This window comes from Pagrus pagrus (assembly GCF_965226575.1).
Source record: "Pagrus pagrus genome assembly, contig: HAP1_SCAFFOLD_139, whole genome shotgun sequence".
NCBI lineage: Eukaryota > Metazoa > Chordata > Actinopteri > Spariformes > Sparidae > Pagrus > Pagrus pagrus.
This window is the reverse complement of record NW_028175324.1, coordinates 130,941-147,500: the sequence shown is the minus strand read 5'-3', so window position 1 is coordinate 147,500 and position 16,560 is coordinate 130,941. Positions and strand designations below refer to the sequence as shown.

The 16,560-nt window shown below is 40.2% G+C and overlaps 1 long non-coding RNA gene across 1 annotated transcript in view; it reads right to left on the bottom strand.

Moving 5' to 3' along the window:
- Positions 1-14,640, bottom strand: part of LOC311254030 — a 15,000-nt gene extending 360 nt beyond the window's left edge. Inside the window, exons 1-3 of the long non-coding RNA XR_014622153.1 lie at positions 14,341-14,640; positions 1,835-1,997; positions 1,118-1,176 (exon numbers count right to left, since the gene is read on the bottom strand). This is a non-coding gene — a long non-coding RNA (uncharacterized lncRNA). The remainder of the gene's footprint in view (positions 1-1,117; positions 1,177-1,834; positions 1,998-14,340) is intronic.
- Between the last annotated feature and the right edge of the window lie 1,920 nt (positions 14,641-16,560).

Genomic DNA, 16,560 nt, shown 5'->3' with positions numbered 1-16,560 from the left:
CACACTAGGGTTACACTTGACCACCTAGGGTTACACTTGAACACACCTAGGGTTGTTCAAATGTCATGACAATTGACAAGACTTGGATGCCATGGAGGTTAAGTGCTTAGGGTTAGGCACGTAGGGGTTAGATGGTTAGGGTTAGGATAGACACTCAGGGTTAGGCAACTATCACCTCGTTTTGAAGACTTTTGAGTCCAAATGGAGAAAGACCAGCCCTGTTGAAGTTCTCGTAAGCAAAGAGCCTCTTGCGGGCGCCGTAATCAGGGCCACAGCAGTGTACAAGAAGACAGAGCACGTGGCTGAAGTGGTCCGCAGATGTCCCCATCACCAGAATGAGGATGCTGGAGACATCTGTCAAAGGACAAAGTCAAGGGCATCTTAAGTGCCGGGGGATGCTACCCCCACAGTATACTGTATAATTTATCGCTCAATGAAGGTTTCATGAAGGTGCTGGGGGATGCTACCCCCACAGTATCCGCCATAATTTATCTCTCAATGAAGGTTTCATGAAGGTGCCGGGGGATGCTACCCCTGGCACCTTACCCAGGTTTTTGTTTACCAGGCAGTGTAAGTCCCATGTGGCATCCTGTTTTTTTTTTCTCGTTTTACAAGCATTGGCTTTCGTTTTTGTTTTGGATTATTTGTACATAGTACATACACAGTGGTCCCAGGGATCCAATAGAATTCTATGGGACTGACCACTGAGGCCATACTAAAGAGTCCAGACAACAAATTCTATACCTCAGCATGTGTGTCCCAATCGACTCAGAATGGCCTGAAACGTGCTCCTAAACACTTTCTGGAACTTTGATTTTTCTTTGTGACACTTCCCTAACCCACTTCTCTCAACTCAAACCCTAATTGGTGGAAAACTAAAAAACCTAATTCTTATTTCTATTCTAGCCCTATCCCTATACTCTAAACTTAAACCTAATATTAGATAAAGAAGAACCAAAGTATTGGGAGAAATGATTATAATTGGATTTCTAAAAGGGGAGGGGCTTATACATAAGGATTGGCAAACTAAATTCAGACAGACAGGAGGGTATAAAAGGGAATGACACTGAGACACATCAGTTTGGCACAACACAACAAAGAAACAACATCTACTTACCTGTCCGGGGTGGCTTGCCTGAAGAACTCCTACTCCGGACGAAATGTCACGATGGCCACCTACGGACCAAAAAACATGGAAACATATGAAAATTTCGACTCAAACTTAGGACTTTTTAAGACCAACCTCGCACCTTTTCTGGCATACATTTATGAAATAATGCAAAAAAATTCTGTTAGAATAACTAAGAATACCAGCATAACACAGGGAGAAATAAAAATCACTTCTTTTAATAAACAATACAGTGTGTGTGTGCGCACGCCTGTGTGCAAAAGTATTACAAATGGAGCATACAGCCCTATAAAACTCTGCTGCAATCTCTCAACACTGTAAGAAACAAAACAACTGTGTGAGCAGTGTGTGTGTGTGCAGATACATTACACAAAAGAACAATGTCTTAACATATTAGACGCACTTATATACAAAACACAATAACTGCAAGGAATGTGTGCATGTGTGTGAGTGAGTGACTGAACGTCTGTGTGTGCATGTATTACAATGGAGCTGGAACAGTGTCAACACTGTATTAACAATCAAAACCATAAAAACAACACAAACAACTACAGTGTGAGAAGTGTGTGCATGCACCTGTGTGTGAATGCATTACACAAAAGAACCATTTCTTCATCAAACCATTTCTTCACAAACATTTCTAAAAAGAAAAACACACACTCTTTTGGTCAGACGTTTCCTACAACATAATTTGTCATCACTGACCGCCACCGTTTTACAATGTAACTCCAGGTGGTGCACAGCCCAGAGAAGAAAAATGGAGAGACGCCGGATCCAGCAGTTGGGCACCCGAACACCGGGGGGTCTCAACGAGAGGATGGAGGGGCCTGGTTCGTTGCGCAGTTGATGGCCTGAGCCTGGGTCGTGCCTGGAGGGGCAAATGTCAATGTGGTGTAACCGTAAAAACATCATACCAAATAGTTAAACTTGTTCAAAAAAGGTGAAATTCTCAATAAAACACAGTATCGGCTACTTTGGCATAATCTTACATTTGTGTTGTTTAATAATGAATAAAATCAATGGAACGCCATTGTTCTGAATATTACAATTAATTTGGAGAATTGTGTCTGTCAAGTCAACTTCCTAAAGTGTCAAGGTGGTGTAACCAACATTCAAGGAGCCATTTTGTTAATTTGTGCAAAAAGACCACGTGACAGGAAATTATATCACAGAGAAGGACCCCTGATAAGCCAAACTGCTGCATGACGAGACTAGTAACTCTCTTGGCAATCTTGATAATTTGACATTTTTAGGGTATGGTCAGGTATGCTTAGGGTTACATGTCAAATGGTATGACCCCAGGAAAACATTTATCATTCATAATAATTGTAAAAATAAATATTTATTTTAAAAAATGTGTTTGAAATCTTCACACCGAGGCCACGTGCTTACATAGGTGTCCATCATAATGCCTGTTAAATTTGAATTTAAATTTAAATGTCAAATGGTGTAACTGGTTACACCGTTTGACATTTGACCTCCTCAAAATTATTCATACCCTTGCTAATTGTTGTGATCTTTTATTTTTGTGATAAAATGACTGCACTTTTTCAAGTTTGTTTATGAATTATATGTGACCAATAAGTGAAATAATGACATCAACACACAATTCAAGAAATTCTTTATTTCAGGGGTATTTTATTCATGGATTCCCAAAAATGCCATGTTCAAAATTAATCATACCCCCGACAATACCTCAACAAAAATGTGGTTATTTTAAGATGTTACAATGGAATGAATACCATTAACATTGTTGAACAAATTTTAAACACTGATTTAAAAAAAAATTGCATCTTCCCAGAAGAGTATGAATAGAGGAAAAGTGTTCTGGTCATTCTTAATTTCTGGTCATCATGGTCAAGAAGAAGGAGCTCAGTGAGGACCTATCTCAACGTCTTGTGCGTGCCCACAGTGAAGGAAAGGGTTACAAGGCCATTTCAAAGCAGTATGATGTCCCTGTGGCAACCGTCCAGAGCATAATCAACAAGCACAAGAGCTTCAATACTGTTAAAAACCTCTGTCCTTTGCAAAGGGTCATTTGAAGCAAGATCCCAGCTTTTGGTCACCTATCCTGTGGTCTGATGAGACCAAGGTTGAGTTATTTGGCCATATGGATGCTGAATATGTCTGGAGGAAGAAAGGAGAGGCATTCAAACCGAAGAACACTGTGCCCACAGTCAAGTACCGTGGTGGAAGCATAATGTTATGGGATGCTTCTCTTCCAGTGGCACTGGGAACCTTGTCAAGGTCCAAGGAATCATGAGAAAGGAGGATTACATCAGGATCCCTGATGAAAATGTGAAGGAAACTGCTGAGAAACTCCAGCTTGGCCACAACTGGACATACCAGCAAGACAATGATCCTAAACATACTGCCAAGGTAGTGAAGAAATGGTTCAAGGACAATGTATCAACGTCCTAGAATGGCCAAGTCAGAGTCCTGACCTGAATCCCATCGAAAACTTGTGGCATCGCTTGAAGACCAGAGTTAAGGCTAGAAAACCGACCAACCTGACCCATCTTGAGGCTTTCGCAAAGGAAGAGTGGGCAAACATCTCACAGGAGTCATGCAGGAAGCTTGTGGACACATACAAGAATCGTCTCGAAGCAGTCATAAAAAACAAAGGCTATGCCATTGACATTGGACTAGGTTATGAATAATTTTGAACATGGCATTTTTTGGGAATCCATGAATAAAACACCCCTGAAATGAAGAATATCTTGAATTGTGTATTGTTGTCATTCTTTAACTTGTTGGTCACATATAACTCAAACAAACTTGAAAAAATGCAGTCATTTCATCACAAAAATAAAAAATCACAACAACTAGCAAGGGTATGAATAATTTTGAGGATGGCTGTATATATGTCTTCCATCTCTTCCAATTTTAGGCAATATATAGTGCAATATATGTAATTTCATAATGTAGCAGAATGAAGTTGGTGAGCAGTGACGGTGTTGAAAATGAACAGCAGCTTTAAAAAGACTTCAAACTCCAATAATATGAGAAATGTTAGTCAAAGATTTAAATTTAGATCTGTAAAATTACATTTATTAACTTTCTATTGTTTCATAATTATTGCAATATAATAGAGCCTCTTTTCCTCCTATAGCTGCCATTATCAAGCAAAGATAAAGTGGCTCGTCACAGAGCACGAGTCAATGCAGATCCTGCTGCAAGGACCAATTACCTTGCCAAAAGACGCGAAAGGTGTTTTTTACACACACACACACACACACACACACACACACACACACACTTGAAATACTGTGAAAGAATACTCCAGTAGCTGAGCTTTCCAAAACAAAGCAGGAGAAGTTGAGGGAAAAGTGGAGAAAGTACCAGCCAGACTGCCGCTGTTCTCAACTTAACCCCACAATCTATGGACACGTCAGATGAGCAAATTCAGCATCTCGACAATCCAGAGCATATGCATAATCATCTGGACGATCGTGACTATGAGCAGCCAGTTACAGAGAGGCTGCAAGCATCCTCAACCCCTGCAAGGAAAGGAAAGGAAAGAAAGAACAAATACTATAGCTCAGTGCTGAAAGAGAGGGAAAAGCTGAGGTCTGAACTTCGCAAAGTTAAAAGGGAACTCCCGGCAGCAAAACAAAAGACAAAAAAAGATAGAGGAAACTGCATTGGCAAAAGACAAAAATGAAAATGGTCAGTGAAAAGAACAAAATGAAAAACAATAAGAGCCTCACAAATGAAAAGAGAGGAAGTGGCCAGCTTTCTCTGTAGGGATGAGAATAGTCGCATGTTATCAGGCAAAATGTATCGCGCTTGTGCAAGTGTTGCTATAATACGATTGAGTTTGAAGGACCTCTGGAGGAGACTGTTCTAACATGGCAGCAGTGTAGTCACATCTGAAGAAGGCAAAACCTTTGCTAACTTTGCAAAAGTCACACAAAGTGGAAAGTGTGATGATCTGCTGGCTTTGCTTAACAAGAAGCTAGACTCTCTAGCTAAGCACCAATTCAACTGGCTCCACCAAGTCAAAACACTCAGAGAGCTGAAAGAAACACTACGTGAGGATGAAGTCTGCATTCGTGTAGACTTCTGAGAAATACGGCTGTAAGCTCAAGGAGTGAAATTCAGGCGTTCCGCTTCATGGGCAGCCGCAAGCAGGTTACAATCCACGCAAGTGTGGTGTATACAGCCTTATCATCCTTTTCCTATGCCGCTCTCTCTGCCTCTCCCCGCCATGATGAATGTGCTGTATGGGCTCACATGGAGCCTGTATTGAAAGATGCCATAGGCAAATGTAACACACCCACCACTCTACATATCATAAGTGATGGACCAGTGACCCAATACAGAAACAAGAAAAAAAAATGTTCTTCTCAACACAATGCCTTTTCTAAATGGGTTTCAAAGGGTCCCTTGAAATTAGTGAGAGATCGCATGGGAAAGGAGCTCCTGATGTAGTGGGAGGGGCTGTCAAGCGTACTGCAGACACAGCAGTCCAAAGAGGCACTGACTTGCAGACAGCTGAGGAACTTCCTGAAGGATCAGCCCTCAAGCATCGAGTACTTTTGGATATCCGAGGAAGTCGTTTCCAAGTACGACGAATCGGTCCCAACAAATGTCCCGGCCGTAAAAGGGTTAGGGTTAGTGACCTCTGAAGAGTGAGCTGCGATTCAGTGGAGGGAAATTTCATGTTTCTGTGCAAGACCTAATATCTGCAAGTGCTATGATCCACCTGCAGTAGATCTCCGCAACCTGCAGTCAGAAGACCTCCCCTCAACATCTACCAACTGTCAGCAGGATCTGAAAGGCAAGTTCATTCTGGTCAGATATGAAAGTAAGCCTTTCGTGGGACAGGTCATCCAGGTGGTGGGTGAGGAAGTAAAAGTGAGCTTCATGCAACAACTGGGTGGGAAGAATGTCTTCACCTGGCCTCATCTACCTGACATCCTGTTCTATTATGTGTCTAATGTGCTGCACATAATCTCTGAGCCAGAACCTTTGAACTCATGTAACTCAAAACTCATGACAGAGGACTGGAAACATTTCCAAGCACACACACGCCCACTCTCCCTCTCTCTCTATCCCTTCCACCACCACCTCACACACACAACTTTTGACATGTTTTTATAATAATTTGTCGCAGTCAAAACATGAGTTCACATGATTTTTTGATGTTTGTTTTTTAAATTCATTCATAAAATAACAAGTTCACATGATTTTTGGATGTTTAATTTGTAAAAATTAATTAATCTTGTTGATGTTTTTTCTTCATTGAAAATAATTTAAAAAAAGTTCAATTGACCTTGTTCACTGTCATGCTTGATTTTTAGTGCCAGTTTCTTCAACAGACAATGGCCTTTGTAGAAGCAACATAGTCAGGTGGTGTAACTGGTTTGTGTCAATTGGTGTCACAAGTATTTTTCATAAAAATTGTATAATATACAGGAACATTCATGTGGAATAAGATGTAATCCTCTATTGCAATGTATTAACATGTGTTTTTACAGTTTATACATAATTTGTCAAATATTATTTACAAAACAGTGTTTTCAGCATTTGTCCTGCTCTATATTACAAAAACGCATACAATTTTAATTTAAAATAATCCTAATAAAATCTATTTTCATGTGATATTTTAAAATTAAGTAACTGTTTTCATAAGTACACTTGCAGACATGAAACCAACATAAATACAAAATATACATTTTAGCAAACCAGATGCAAGCTTTTAAAACAATTTTTAAAACATTTTTGAATTGCTCATAATGCAAACCCTTATTTGTCACTGACCCGCCTCTGCCTCCTCATTGTGCTGCTGCCTGTCTCTCTCAGACTAAAATGTGAAATGCCCCAACGCCTGTGAGAAAAGACCTTTTTTGTTGTCGTCATAACCATTGCTTGACCCCACACATCAAACATCCAAGATCAAAGATGTTTTGGAAAGCAGTATGGTGTGACAATTTGCTCCATCGCACCACTTTGTGCTGCAGGGTCTTTTTTGACCCCAGAGGACAATTATTAAGGATTAATAATTAATAATTAATTATTAAGTAATTTGATTGGACATAATTCAGTCAAATTATCTCAAATTTATTTCAATCACAAAGAGCATAGTATCGGAAAACCGTCATTATTTTCAGACCATTTGATGAATAAAAAAACAATTTTGACAGGAAAAGATTTAACTTGGGGTCAGAACCCCAGGACACCATGAGGATTAAGGTAAGTATGAATTGTTTTTTTCAACTTTGTAAGGTGTCCTGTTCAAGCCGCACGTGCTTGGTCAACTACATGATGTGCGGTGATGTCTATGTGTCCGCACTGAGCAGTGGGGGAGGGGCGGGGGTTACAGACACAGCACACGCAGAGAGAGAGAGAAACAGGAGGGAGGAATGCGTCCATGCGTCTCCCTCGACAATTTGATGCTCGCAAATGCCAAGCGCATCTCTACTAGAAGGTTGAGATGTGTATATTGCAGTACTTTCAACATCCTAAACCTGAGTATTATGAGTGGCAAGTTATGATAAGCAACTTCACATAGAAGTGCATTTTGTGCAGCGCTTCTCTGGATTCAGAGGCTTGTAATTCTAAATTCTAAAAACTAAATCAATTTATTAATACACTTTCTGTTTGAATGTGTAGAAGAGAGATTGTTCTGAATATTGAATTTGAGCATCTTATCAAAATAGATTTCCATTAATAAATGACGTGGTTTTATTTTGCCATTAAGTGTGGGGGCGGGGGAGGGGCGCCCCCTCTCCCTCCCTCAGAGGAGAGGGGCTGTGGGTTGAACTTGGCAGTTATTTTAAATCACAACATACTGCTCTCCTGAGTAGAAACATGGATTGTGCTGCAAACAAAAGAAACCACCAACCTAATGGCAAATACCAGGTAATACAAATGTGTAACTTAACTCATATATTTAAATAATATTATCTTTTATTTGCAAGACAACTTGTAAGTTTTAATCACTGGCGGCAGGTGTTCTGATCAATCGAGACTAGCATAAGCTAGAAGCATAAGATAGCAAAGGCAATCTAATGGGTGTATGTGTGCATAACTGTGTGTGTGCGTATGTGTTTTTGATGGAGAAAGAGACAGACTTGGGCCAAGAATTGGTAACACAGATTTACTGTATTTTTCCATATTTACCAGAATTTACTCTAATAATGGAGACAACAGAGCCAGCGCAGTCAGCAATCCAGCCACACTCACAGACACTGGATGAAAAGGTGCGCTTCATATGTGGAAGTGCTCTCCAGGCAGATAAAAATAATCCACACATCAAGAACCCCAGGACAACACGAGGATTGAGGTAAATATGAATTGTTTTTTTCAACTTTGTAAGGTGTCCTGTTCAAGCCACACGTGCGTGGTCAACTAGGTGATGTGTGGTGACATCTATGTGTCCGCACTGAGCAGTGGGGGAGGGGCAGGGGTTACAGACACAGCACACAGAGAGAGAGAGAGAAACAGGAGGGAGGAAGACACACGCGTGAGAGAGAGAACAGCCCCTACAGAGACAACACGCTGGAAAGGTGAGAAAATGAGTGACGGCAGGAAACGCAGTAAAATTGAGTGTAGAGTATTAGACTTGCAGGAAGTGATACAATAGGCATAAATCATGAAAATTAATTTTCATAGTGAAATAACATTTTACTTTTTTGTATTTAAAATTAAAAGGTTTTCAAGTAAAATTCCTTCTCAGTTAAGATTGTCTAGCCCTGCCTGAAAGAAATGTATTAATTCTTGAGTGTTTGTTGGGGGTATGGAACCCACAATTACCTCTGAAGGGCAATGTGGTTATGAGCAAAATAGAGAACCGTACTCAATTGCACTAAGAAATGTTTGGTTGTTTTTCCATGCGTCTCCCTCGACAATTTTGATGCTCGCAAATGCCAAGCGCATCTCTACTAGAAGGTTGAGATGTGTATATTGCAGTACTTTCAACATCTTAAACCTGAGTATTATGAGTGGCAAGTTATGATAAGCAACTTCACATAGGAATCCATTTTGTGCAGCGCTTCCCTGGATTCAGAGGCTTGTATTTCCCAACTAAATCAATTTATTAATACACTTTCTGTTTGAATGTGTAGAAGAGATTGTTCTGAATATTGAATTTGAGAATCTTATCAAAATAGATTTCCATTCATAAATGACGTGGTTTTATTTTGCCATTAAGTGTGGGGGCGGGGGAGGGGCGCCCCCTCTCCCTCCCTCAGAGGACAGGGGCTGTGGGTTGAACTTGACAGTTATTTTAAATCACAACATACAGCTCTCCTGAGTAGAAACATGGATTGTGCTGCAAACAAAAGAAACCACCAACCTAATGGCAAATACCAGGTAATACAAATGTGTAACTTAACTCATATATTTAAATAATATTATCTTTTATTTGCAAGACAACTTGTAAGTTTTAATCACTGACGGCAGGTGTTCTGATCAAGGCAAACAGAGACTAGCATAAGCTACAAGCATAAGATAGCAAAGGCAATCTAATGTGTGTATGTGTGCATAACTGCATGTGTGCGTATGTGTTTTTGATGGAGAGAGAGACAGACTTGGGCCAAGAATTGGTAACACAGATTTACTGTATTATTCCATATTTACCAGAGTTTACTCTAATAATGGAGACAACAGAGCCAGCGCAGTCAGCAATCCAGCCACACTCACAGACACTGGATGAAAAGTTGTGCTTAATATGTGAAAGTGCTCTCCAGGCAGATAAAAATAATCCACACATAAAGGAACCCCACCTTGCAAGGACTGAAAACAATAATCGAGGTTGCTGAGGAACGAGGTGATGAAGTTCGTAGGAGAATATCCTCTACTCTGACGACATACTGTCCTTCAAGGTTAAGGTTTCATATCACAGATCGTGCAGGGCCAATTATTCCAGTCCTAACAACTGTAAGCCTACGACCGGTGACCAAAAACCAGCCGAGGAACAGTGTAAGAGTGAACGACTGAGCAGAGACACTGGATTTGACATTCGTACCCAGTGTTTCATTTGCAGCCAGAAAGCCACAAATACAGAAGGCCTGACCCCTATAAGTACTGGTACAGGTGAAAGTACAAGGTCAAATGTACTAGGTGCAGCTTCAGAGAGGCACGATGAAAAAGTACATCATCGTATGCTGACCCGTCAAGATCTTTTTGCTTATGATGCCAAGTACCACAGAAGCTGCCTTGGACACTATATTTCAGAGAGAAACATTTCAGCAGCCAGACATAAATATCTGTCTGAAAAAAAGTTAAGTGAATATGAAGAAGCTTTCACTAAACCTTTCTGAGAATATGACTGTCACAACACTGAATGCTGTCACCGAGAGCTATGTTTCAAAACTGAGTGCAGCTGCAGGACCAAGCATGTATAAATCATGGAAACTCAAAGAGAAATTGATCCAGCATTATGGAGATGAACTGATTTTCATTGAACGTCCTGGAAAATCAGATCTTATCTGTTCTAGTGCCGTCGCTGTTGCTCACGCAATGAGAGAAGCTTCCATACTAAGAGAAAAACTAACAGAGGACAAGGAGCCAATGCCTCAACTGAGAACAGAGACTCTCACTGACAATCAAATCCTACACAAGGCTGCAGGTATCCTAAGGAGAAGTATGGAAGAGGTTAGGCATGAGCCTCAGTTCTACCCAGGTGGTGACACGCTTTCCCTTCTCCAGTGCAGTAAATATGTACCAGCAGAAGTGTATGATTTTGTTAACTGGTGCATTACTTCTGATGCCTTCAGAAAACTGCAGACCTGTAATGATGCTCTAAAGAAAAATCTACATGTGATAACTTTTTGCCATGGTCTAATTGCACAGTGCTGCGGCCTGCCACATATTTGTTACCAACATCAGATATTTATAAAAAGCAATAAAATCATGCAACTACAAGGTCAACTACATTCCTGAGGACCCCATTTTCAAACCTTCAGCTCTACTGCATGCTTCAAGATCACTCAAGCTCCTATAAGTTTACTATTTTCCCTTAAACTTGTTCGTACAGATACTCTAGAGAGATGAAAGCTATGAAAAATAAACTTCAAGAGGTAACAAAGGATAGGAACAGAATGATAAACCACGGGGTACAAGAACAAGCTTGGAATAAAAAAACACAAGAATCACCCTGAAAAAAAACAGAGCAGCTGCTGCGGGGAAGCCAACTCAAAAACCCCTCCATCAAGAAAATTCAGCTGTTCCACAATGCACTCATTCATGAAGTCTGCCCACAAGAACAAGAACTTGACGCTGTCAGGCAAGGTTCTGAAAAAATATTGGCTACTTCACCAGACAAGGCAATTTTGTTTTATTTTGTTTACCTGAACTTTCGTTCTACAGTGTTAATTAACATCTGTGAAAGAAACTGGAGTCTAGCATCCAATCAATGGGCGGCATATCATCTGTTCAGCTGATCAAAATAGAGCCTTAGGGATGGAAGTCTCTTTAGCCAGCCTGTTGTGCAGTGCATCATAGGTAGAATAAGATGAGGCACAGAAGAGAAAAAAAATTGCAACAGTGACACTTTTGACACTGAAGTGGACTTAGCTTTTAAGCTAGAGATTTTAATGAATCCGTTGACACCAAATACACAATGCTGGCTTACTGGAAAAGGGGTGAAACGTTGCTCCAAAGTTGAAATGTTTTAGCACGAGTGAACTTTGAAGGGGGGACTTTTAATATCGCATGTCATGCGATGTGACTATCTCGCATGCGCACATCGCGATGGCGATGTTCAAACGATATAGCACTACTCAGAAGGTTCAGGATTTCTACCATAATGCAGCACGAATGACAACTGACATACAGGACACAATCACGCGCAAAAAAATAAAGCATCAGAGAATGATTCTGACTAATACAGTATTGAACCTCCACAAGAAGTTCACCAAGAAGGAACCAAGAGTGAAGCTCAGTTATTCATCCTTTTGTGCCTTACGTCCATTCTATGTCACAGCACCTAAACCGTCGGATCGTAAGACACGCCAAGTACCGTGAGAATGCTAAGCTGATGCTTGAAGTCCGAAGAGAAATGGTGTCATCGAGCCTATCAAACTGGAGGATAGTTTTGAACTCGTCTGCTGTTCACAGACAAGCGAGGCATGTCTTCTGCGCTCCTGCACCTGGTGTCTCCACAAACATACACTTCCCACACCACAGCAAGACCAGACCAATGTTGAATGCCAGCAATGGGAACGAGTTCAGGATCAACACAAGACTTGTTGGGAGAGCTTCTCCTACGATATGAAGACAAACTGAAGACAGAAACAACAACACACGTGTGCTCATTTCAGAACCAGACCAGAGAGTACAGCAGCATGATCGAGAAGTGCAATGATAGCACAGCAAGTGTGCGTGTTGACTTTTCTGAGGCGTGGAAATGCAAGTATACTTCTGAGGTGCAGTCATGCCATTTTGGTCAGAATCTCCCACAGCTCAACCTGCACACTGGCATGTACTATACAAAAGAACAGAAGACAGGCTTTTGCACAGTATCAGAATTCAAGCGACAAGATGCGTCTGCCATTTGGACTCACTTGGAACCAGTCCTGACAGATATTCGTTTAAAGTTTCCAAAAGTTGATACTATTCACTTTTGGTCAGATGGCCCCAGCAAGCAATACAAGAACAAGAAGAACTTTTCTCTCCTCTGCAGTGTCCCTCCAACTCTAAGTTTCAAGAGAACAACCTGGGAGATATACAACCTGTCTGCTGAAGTCATGGATTTCATAGAGGAGAAACATATACACCATATACTTCCCAATAAAGCTAAATGAGTGGTGGAGTGATGTAAAACAGTCAGGGAATACTCACAGGAGTTCACGAATTATCATTATTATTATTTTTGTGCCAGATGTGTTTTGTGGCATTTACACAGAATGCTTTCTTTAATTTGAAACATTTCAGTTTATGGAAAAGAGACTGTAAGACGTAGTTATTCATTTATCTGTTCTTCACGTCTAGTTTACAGAAGAATATGATCTATATTATTTTATGAGTGGGGGTCACTACATGACAGTTAAATATGAGGTCAGTGATGAATTCTATCTTATTGCTACTGGTAATGATTTTTTTTTTTTTACTTATGATGATTATTAAGGGGTACTTTTATTAATGATAGCCTATTGCTAATTGAACATGTTTCTTATTGAATGTTTGCCACATTGCTCACAATTGTTATTTGTTATCTGTTCTTCACTTCCAATATACAGTTTACAGAAGAATATAATGTATTATTTTATGAGTAGGGGACACTACATGACAGTTGAAGATGATGTCAGTGATGCATTTTACATTATTCCTACTCGTAATTACTTTATTTTTTACTATGATGATTTGATATTTGATGGTATGTAAGTAAACGTTGTATGATGTTAGATCTTTTAAAAGGAGTACACGTGAAACAGTATAAAAAATGAACAAAAGTGAATATTCGACATTTAACAGCATATGTTTACTAACAATGCCAGATAATGATTTAAAAACTCTAAATACATATTAGACCAAATAAATTAAAACGTATTTGCTTTCTATCATGTCTGCGGTGTGGACAAAAACAAAGTAATAACTGGAAGAACGCCTATTTTATGAAGAAAATACAAAATGAGGAGGTTGCACCGATACATTGCTCAACAGCCAAGACCTTGGTCTATAATGATATACCTTCAGATTTTGTTATTTAACTAACTTTTTATTTTCCAAATTAAAACCCGTTTTATTCAAATTCCCAAGAATCGGTGAAAGCCACTGGACCAGTTCTAGGTTCTGATGGAGTGGGGCGACAGATTAAAATTAAACCAGAGACCAGGTTCTTTAAAATTAAAGCCTGTACTTTACTTAAAGTAAACAAGAACAATAAACACAACAGTGTTCAGACAGTGTCTATCGTATCCTGCAGGTATGGGTTGGTATTCGCTTTCCCTTTTTCAGGTTTCTTTTCCTGAATAAGAAATATTCTTCCTTAATAATTCATCCAGGTAGGATGATTTAAATTATGTTAGACCGGTCTGTGACCAACTATCTCAATTTATGGTAATAGGTTGCACCTATTTTGGTTTCGTTATTTTTCTATTAATTCCATAAGTAGAAAAACCTTTTCACTATTTAAAAGCATCTAAATCCAAATAAAGTAAAACAATATTACACCTTAAATCACAATATTGACAATTATGAAACAGAATGTAAACTTGTAACACTTCAGTTCAAGTTCAGTGAAATATCTCCAACACTCCTACCTCTCTGGCAGCGAGTTTACCAGTAATCCATCTGGCAAATCCTCATTGAAGCGATGAATATGAAGGTGAAGATGAAGATGTCTTTTAGGGACCAAGTCTGTGGGTTTGGCTCGCGATCTTGTGTCCCACGGTCGCGTGCGTAGGCTATGTGTTGTCTCCCGCGCCGAGGAAGAGTGTCTCTCTCTGGTTTAGCTAAGGCGATTACCTCTTTGCTAGCGACCAGTCACTCATTCAAGTGCAAACAGTACAACGAAGCATCAATAAAACGAGCTGAAACTCACCAAAACCGCTGTGGCTTATTCAAACATGGTCCTCCTGAAACACCAAGTACATGGGTATTATTTTCCAGGCGTTAAACCAACTGTCTCTGTAACTATTTCACTGTTAATTTCTCTGCTTCTCTCCCCTCCCCCCTCGCTCTCGGCTCTGCTCAGCTGAGCTGAGCGCTATGCGTAAACACGGGCAAGTGTCTTAAAGGGGAAGCGTCATCACATTTCTTAAAGGCATGTTTTAAATCATTTCCATGCAATTATTGCCAAATCTGTGTTAACTGGCTCTTAATGAAACGTATGCATTTAATCCAAAAACATACTTATGCTTCTAATTCTTTGTCATTTCCACATATTAATCCTGTGCTAACTCAACAAACCATACAAACTGAGGTAGAAACTATTCAAGAGGGTTGAGTTACTCCCTGCCTTGTAGGCTACACTATTTATTAATAGAAAAATTAAAGCTCAATTTCAACAAACCAAACTGATGAACTGAAGTGACTGACAGTAAATCACACACTGTTCACTTAATTTAAATTCCCACAGAAGACAATAATTTTCACAGAACTATATCAGGTTGCAGTGTCTCATGCAGCATTTTAAGCGGGGTTACCCATTGTTTATTTTACTCCTGAAACCTGGCATCTTTTAGCTTTCGCAAGTGCATCGATATCAGGTGTCACATCCTGACTGGCAGCCAATTTCAGGATGTTATTCAAGTGCTTGTGCGTGAGCCTTGAGCGCAGCTTTGTTTTATTGATGCTCATTACAGAGAAAACTTGCTCACAAAGACATGTGGTTCCAAACATGCTCAACACTTTTGCAGCAAGGGCTGTCGAGTTGGGGTGACCTGGCAAGAGATACTGATAAAATATGTCCAAGCCAGCTGTGGCAAATTAGCCCTTCAAATCTGAGTCACGAAAATGTGAAATTAACACCTTCATGACGTTAACACGTAAACACGTTTGACACCCCTGTTCTAAATCTAAAGGGAAATTTTGACACATTCGAGATTCTCCTCTGAAAATTGTGACACCACACACAATACAGTGAAATTCTATGAAATCAGAATTATTGCTTCAGTAATATTTGGCCGATGTATGTATATGTATATATTTATGTAGCACTTTTGTTTCTATTCTGTCTACCAGTTACTACTTAGTTATTGTAGCCTACAACAGAGTTAGGAAGTCCCTATAACAGATATATTCCTGTGTTGCAGAAGAACCTCAGCGATATTGATGAAAAATGATGGGCTCTGACTGCCATTGTTTTACATACATTCAAACTTAAACTTACACGGGGTCAAACTAGCAGTAGCAGCTACAGGTAAACAAGCCGGCTGTCGGGGGTGCGCGCGCAGCTCAGAGATGACATCTTCCAGGTCGGAGGTAGTAGGTCAACCTACAGACCGCGGATGTTGATAACAGACAAGCCCGGACTCAGAGGGGAATAGCACTAGTAACAAAATATTGGTGAAATGAACTAGTTTCGTGGCAGATAATGCTCATAGAGGCTGCGCTTCAGTGCCCCGAACACTCCAGTCCAGTCCGGTCCAGGTTGTAAAAAAACTGTAGTTCCCCTTTAAGTAGTTTCTGTGCTTACAATAATGTTTGTGTCTTAATTGAGAAAAATAACTTTTTCTCTGATCTAAAACAGAGCTCTGAGCTGATCTCCTCTGAAGATAAGGGGTCAGGTGATTGGCAGCCCCAAAAGAATGGAACAGAAGAAGAGGATTCTGAAGAGGAGGAGGAGGAAGAGGAGGCCAGTGTGAAGCGAAGGGTTCCCCGGCTGCGAAAGAAAAGGCCTGCACCCACACCCAGGAACAGTCCGGTGAGAGCTCCAATTTAATAAAGTTGGAATTTCTCTAATCCACCCAGTCATGGCCCATAGCCATGACAATAGCATTTCATGATGATGATATGATAACAACATAAACATTTCATTT